We start from the raw sequence: 7,255 nt of genomic DNA, 5'->3' as shown, positions 1-7,255 counted from the left end.
TGGGTTATTTCCAGAGAGCTTCGATGGGGCGTGTAGCTGCAGGACCCTTGCAAAGCGCATTATTCGGGCTTGAGGGAAGGTGGGGACTGATGACTAGGGAACTATTTATTCCTTTGTGATGTGGCAGAGTTGACCAGTCATTAATATGCTCAGAACTGAGTCGTGCAAGCCGCTTTAGGTCCATCCTCCCCACCACTGAAGGCCCTGGGTGTTTCTTTGACTCTCATGGCGTCTTATCTAATCGATTCCAAATAAGGTTCTGGCAACAATGCATTACAAGAGCAGCAGTAGCTGCACATCGCTATAGGCCATAGGTTGATGTTATCATGAGCCCCATAGTACAAGTTCCCTTATAAATTGATGTAGAACAAGAGAGAAAGGCATGGTGGGGATTTTCAGCAACTTTGAACCTTCATGATCATGGCTCGCATTAAGTAGTGTGGTACAACTCAAATTGGTGGTTTCCACTGGGCTTGGGAGGAGTTCACAGAGTTCCGCGTAATTGACCAAAAAACTCCACTGCGCTACACAGAGTTCCGCAAGTGGCGGAGTGCGTTCGTTCGTTCCGTTCGCGCTGATTCTTAGTGCCTGCTGTTTTGTCCCATGCTGGAAAATCAGCGCGAATGGCACCATGAGAAATGCAAGAAGGCCCTCCTTGTTTCTGCCGCCCGAGCAGATTTTCTACTTGAGCGGCAGCTTCCTCAACGCAAACAGATGGATGCTCAATGCGAACGATCTCGATCATTTGCGACCGCCCGCGCTGAGAAATCTCGCTGGGAGGTGGTCTAGCGTTGGATTTTCCTCACTCGGGCTCACCAACCTAACGTTGGCGAATGAGGAAAAAAAACTCCACTCCTGGAACATTGCATGCTCCGCGGAGTGCGGAAAACTCTGCAAACCCCACAAATGGATCAGGGTTCACCACCCAGGCCTAGTTTCAATTGCAAAATGTCCCCAAGGAGTCCAACTTCTCAAGCATTCACAAAATGTTTTAGGCTTCACCATCCTGAGAGTGTGCCCTGCCACAGGAGCTGCTGTGGGCATTGTGGTGTCTTTGGCAATGAGTAACTCCTTTCTATTTTTTTTGGGGGGGGTTGCAGGGTAAATGGTGATGGGTCACCAACGTCTCTTGCATGTTCCACACCTGGTTAGCAGACACACAAGGGTGCATTTCCCATAACACAGGATTTCAGTGTTGCTGTCACTGGCGCTGTCACTGTGTGTACTCGTTCAGATACATGGAGCAGAACCAAACATGCTCTACTCGTCCCGTGGACCACTCAGTGTGCAACCAGAGTGCTTTGAATGATATTCTCCCAGTGGCGCAAAGCGGTGCCAAGTTTTGGGTATGTCTATAGCCCTACCCATAGTCCCCGCAAGGCCTGCTGGACTCCTGGATGCCCTCGATGTGCATGTTTGAAAGGCTGTTGTTTATGGATTGGCCCTATGGAATGTGCTCATTGCAGAAAAGTGTGAGAATCGATACAGCCACACATACATATAACTTATTTTGGGAGGACAGTGGTATCCGGCAGGGTGGGACTGGGACAATAAATCAGCCCAGGCACTAAAATAAAAGTGGACCCCAGTAGTTAGTGATATAGATTAAAAAAAAGTGGACCAGTTTGCAAATTGGGGTAGTTTTGAACTTGTAAAGATGCATTCTATAAGAGGTTTGCAAGGTATGAAAGACTGCATGGATTTAGATTTGTTACAGGCAATGCTTGTGGTAATATCAGGGAAAACAACAGTAAAAATGGATCCAGAAGACTATAAGACAGGCCCACAAACCGCGTAAAATTCGGCCTGTATACTGCCCTATACCCTACACGATTGCCCTATAGGCCAGTCCGACCCTCGTATCAGGAGCATCTGGGGCCGCATTACACAAAGTGCCCTGGGGGCGCAACAGGTGTTTGTGCCCGCCCCTGTGGCACGTTGGTATTACTGAAGGGAGCGCAAATTCTTGCGCACCTCCTTCTGTAATACTGAAAGCACTGGTGCACATACAGCACCAGCGCTTTTGCAAGAGAGCGTTCCTGCTTTGGCATGGGGGCTTGGCCCCATGCAAATGAGGGAATCCGTATGTCTGTGCAGCTGTGATGCAGTAGAGATGTGGGTGCAGAGGCAAAGAAGCTGTCAAGAGGCGCACTTACAGTGGGTCCCCTGATAGCAGCCCTCTGGAGGGGGGAAGGAGGTCCTATTGACTCTCCCAGACATCCCCTTGCAGGCTGGTGCAGTCACTGACTGCACCCACCAGCAAGGAGATCTTTAATCCCCTTTAAACGTGCAGGCAGATTGCTGCCTGCACAGTGAAAAATGGTGGCATATTTACAAATAAATGGTGCAGTGCTGCGCTGTAAGCAATTAAACTGTGTCACGCTGCGCCATTTACAAAACGGTGGGATGCGCCATATTTACAAGAATGCGGCACACCTGTGGATGCACTTCTGTTACACACCCGGACAGTTGTCAGAGTGTGGTGGGAGACGTCGATGTATGTAGGTTGGGAGGGGAAATTGACAGCCTTGAGCCTGCTCTGGTGCAGCGACAATCCGCATGAAGTAGGGGCCCCCAGGGGCATTACAAAATAAGATGGTGTCATTTGGCACCCAGCAACGGGAATATGATATGGCGGGGTCTGAGCACGACAAGTATATACAGCTAAGACATTCCCTTCATAGACACATAGGGGAGGGGGAGCAAGTGCCGGAGGTGACCCCGCTGGAGGATCTTCTTATTTTATCCCTGGACAGTAAAGGAGTTTCCATGTCCTACAGGAAGATAATGAATAACTCTCCTGACCTCTTGGTTGGTCAGAGGGCATCCTGGGAGACAGACTTGGGGCCCCTGTTTGATGAGGACTAGATGGAAGCCATTCAAAGTCCCAGGAAGAAGGCCATACGGGCACGATTTAGATTGATCCAACTCACGGTACTCAATAGTGCATACGATTCCAGGGTTCTCTTACATAGAATGAACAGGGGAGATATGCCTTTCTGTCTGAGGGGTGTGGGCAGGAGGGCACCTTCTTCCACATACTATGGGAGTGCCCCATGATTCAACTGTCCTGGAAAAATGTCCTGCAAGTTATGACTGTCGAATTTCGTTGAGTGCACTGCATCCCCAAATGCGATGCAGTGCACGCAACGAAATTCGTTTTATTTATTTAAATGTTTACTTACCTATAAAAATCCGTAATCCATACATTACTACCCACCACCCTGCCTCTCCCCCTCCCCACGTCACCGCCCTGCAGGTACTCCCAATGCCGGCCGTGGCTGAACACCCGTATCCATTGTTTTATGCATTATTTTTGGCTTGTACTCAAAATAAGAAGATCAAAGAATATGGCGCACCCCTGTGTTTTCCCTTGTGCTGGCGCTTAAAAAAGCTGCCTAGCGCCAACACTAACACCCTTGTGCCATGGTGCAAGGGTGCCTATGTTGCAGGGATGATTGTTTATGTGCATGAAGGGACACCTTTCTGCACATAAACAATATTTAAAGGGGATTTCCTCCTCCTATATGTGCTGCAGAATGCATCACACATAGAAAGAGCAAAAATGAGGGAAAATACAATTATTTTTCCTCATTGGGCCAATTTAACGCCATCTAATCAGTGACATTAGTTTTGGGCTCTGCCTAATATTTACAAGTCCTTGTAAATCTAAGGCAGCATCAAAAAGCAATAGGTGTTGCTGTGGGAACACCCACAGCAACACCTATTACACGCCTCTTTCAGGCAGACATCTGTGTGAAAGGGTACAATATTTACAAAGCGGCGTTAAGCCACGCAAAGTGGCTTGACGCTGCTTTGTAAATATTGAGCAGGACATTGCCTCACCGGAGTGTCCTAAAAAGTGAAGTGGCACATGACCTTGTAAATATGCCCCACTGAACAGCTGCTTCAACATCGCTTTGTTTTTCACCTGAATGCGCTGTTTTAACCCCTTCACTGCGGCGGCTATTCCGCCGCAGTGCTTAGGGGAAGGGCGGCAGGCGCATGCTGGTGACGGAACCGCTCCGTCACCAGCGTCAGTTGCGCTGTGCTCATGACGGAGCGGTTCCGTTACGGCCCCGCCAGCTCAATAGAACGCACCGCGCAGGGGCGAAATCAGCGCCGCGCAGGCGCGGCGGCCGGGCCATGACGGAACCACTCCGTCATCAGCACAGCACGACCGCGGCTGATGACGGAGCGGTTCCGTCATCAGCAGGGGAGGGGTTATTGGTTCACCAGGTGCAAATAGGGAAAGTGCGCCCTATACACAATCGGGCTCCTGGGGTCTGCCTCGGAGATACAGATGTGCAACAGATTGGAGTCCTTGTTAAACCACCATGGGTGTTATGTGAGTCAACTCATTCATGTGGTGTCATCTGCTCTTACACTAAGGTGCAAAAACCACAGTTGATGGACAGAATCCAGAACAATGTCATACATTCACCCCAGTACAGAGATCTGGGCCTAAATCCATTGTTTCTTTGCACTCCACACCACCCCAGTTCAGACATGGTCATATGCAAATCAGTCTGACCCTGTGCCTCATGGGAACAGTCCAGCCCAAACTGCCATGCCTTCCCTGGACCGGAAACACGGTTGAGCATACCCATCCCACTCGGGGTGACAAATGCAAAAACCACAGTTGATGGACAGAATGCAGAACAATGTCATACATTCACCCCAGTACAGAGATCTGGGCCTAAATCCATCGTTTTTTTGCACTCCACACCACCCCAGTTCAGACATGGCCATATGCAAATCAGTCTGACCCTGTGCCTTATGGGAACAGTCCAGCCCGAATTGCCAAGCCATACCTTCCCTGGACCGGAAACAAGCTTCCGAGGACCGGTTTTTGGCATTCCAGCCGTCTTCAGCCCGGCTTGCTTGAATCCAGTGGTGTGGAGAGCATGGCTATGATGATTGATATTCAGTAGAATTAAGGTATTTTCACTAGTAAATGCACATCATCAATTTTCAGATGATTTTGTTTTTTTGTTTCTATTTTTTAATATTTGCTCCTGCAGCATCAAAAAAATGAGCCCGTTACCTGGTACCTTCCCTGTTCAGATTATTAAATGCATTAACGAGAGAAGCCACCTGTGGCCTCTCCTCTGTGGGGTGTATTAATTGCATCCCCAAAAGATGCCCCTCCACAGTGTATTGTTTACATTAACAGGGAAGGGAGTGCACTGTGTGCCCCCCCCTCCGCAGACCATTGTTTACATTAACAGAGAAGGGAGTGCATTGTGTGGTCTCTCCCCAAAAGTGCATTGTTTACATTAACAGAGAAGGGAGTGCATTGTGTGGTCTCTCCCCCGCAGTGCATTTTTTTACATTAACAGGGAAGGGAGTGCATTGCGTGGTCTCTCTACCCACAGTGCATTTTTTACATTAACAGAGAAGGGAGTGCATTGTTTAGCCCCTCCCCGGCAGGGCACTGTTTACATTAACAGAGAAGAGAGGGCACTATGTGGTCTCCACCACAGTGCATTATTTACATTAACAGAGAAGGCAGTCCAATGCATTGTTTACATTATCAGAGAAGGGTTGTGCATTGTATGATCTCTCCCCCGCAGTGCATTGTTTACATTAACAGAGAAGAGGGAGGCCATTGTGTGGTCTCTCGCCTCTTCAGTGCATTGTTTACATTAGGAGAAGGGAGTGCACTGTGTGGTCTCTCCCCTGCAGTGCATTGTTTACATTAGCAGTAAAGGGAGTGCATTGTGTGGTCTCTCCTCCGCAGTGCATTGTTTTCATTAACAGAGAAGGGAATGTACTGTGTGGCCTCTCCCCCGTAGTGCAATATTTACATCAGCAGAGAAGGGAGTGCACTGTGTGGTCTCTACCCTGCAGTGCATTGTTTACATTAACAGAGAAGAGGGGGGCCATTGTGTGGTCTCTCGCCTCTTCAGTGCATTGTTTACATTAGGAGAAGGGAGTGCATTGTGTGGTCTCTCCTCCGCAGTGCATTGTTTACATTAACAGAGAAGGGAATGTACTGTGTGGCCTCTCCCCCGTAGTGCAATATTTACATCAGCAGAGAAGGGAGTGCACTGTGTGGTCTCTCCCCTGCAGTGCATTGTTTACATTAGCAGAGAAGGTGTGTGGTCTCTCCCCCGCAGTGCAATGTTTACATTAGCAGAGAAGGGAGTGAACTGTGTGGTCTCTCCCCTGCAGTGCATTGTTTACATTAGCAGAGAAGGTGTGTGGTCTCTCCCACGCAGTGCATTGTTTACATTAGCGGAGAAGGGAGTGCATTGTGTGGTCTCTCCCCTGCAGTGCATTGTTTACATTAGCAGAGAAGGGAATGTACTGTGTGGCCTCTCCCCCGCAGTGCAATGTTTACATTAACAGAGAAGGAAGTGCACTGTGTGGTCTCTCCTCCCGCAGTGCAATATTTACATTAGCAGAGAAGGTGTGTGGTCTCTCGTCCGCAGTGCAATGTTTACATTAGCAGAGAAGGGAGTGCACTCTGTGGTCTCTCCCCTGCAGTGCATTGTTTACATTAACAGAGAAGGGAATTTACAGTGTGGCCTCTCCCCCACAGTGCAATGTTTACATTAACAGAAAAGGGAGTGCGCTGTGTGGTCTCTCACCCCCGCAGTGCAATATTTACATTAGCAGAGAAGGGAGTGCATTGTGTGGTCTCTCCCCCCACAGTGCAATGTTTACATTAGCAGAGAAGGGAGTGTCTTGTGTTGTCTCTCCCCCCCGCAGTGCATTGTTTACATTAACAGAGAAGGGAATATACTGTGTGGACTCTCCCCCGCAGTGCAATGTTTACATTAGCAGAGAAGGGAGTGCATTGTGTGGTCACTCGCCCACAGTGCATTGTTTACATTAGCAGAGAAGGGAGTTCACTGTGTGGCCACTCCCCCACAGTGCATTGTTTACATTAGCAGAGAAGGGAGTGTATTGTGTGGTCTCCCCCCCTGCAGTGCATTGTTTATATTAAGCTTGAAGGGAGTGCTTTGTGTGGTCTCTCCCCCCACAGTGCATTGTTTACATTAACAGGGAAGGGAGTGCATTGTTTGGTTTACCTCCTACATAGTGCATTATGTACATAAGCAGAAAAGGTACTGTGTGTTCTCCGCCCTCCACTATAGTACATTGTTTACATTAACAGAGAAGCAGGGCCTCCCCCCCCCAGTGAGTGCATTGTTTACATGAATCCCTAGCGAGCTGCGTGAATTTTTTCGCTGTGTGGGCGAAATGAAGAGTGGGCGGGGTTCGGACGGCCCCCGGTCGTCCTCCG

This window comes from Lissotriton vulgaris, chromosome 1_1 (assembly GCF_964263255.1).
Source record: "Lissotriton vulgaris chromosome 1_1, aLisVul1.2, whole genome shotgun sequence".
NCBI classification, from domain to species: Eukaryota; Metazoa; Chordata; class Amphibia; order Caudata; family Salamandridae; genus Lissotriton; species Lissotriton vulgaris.
This window is presented reverse-complemented; position numbering follows the sequence as displayed.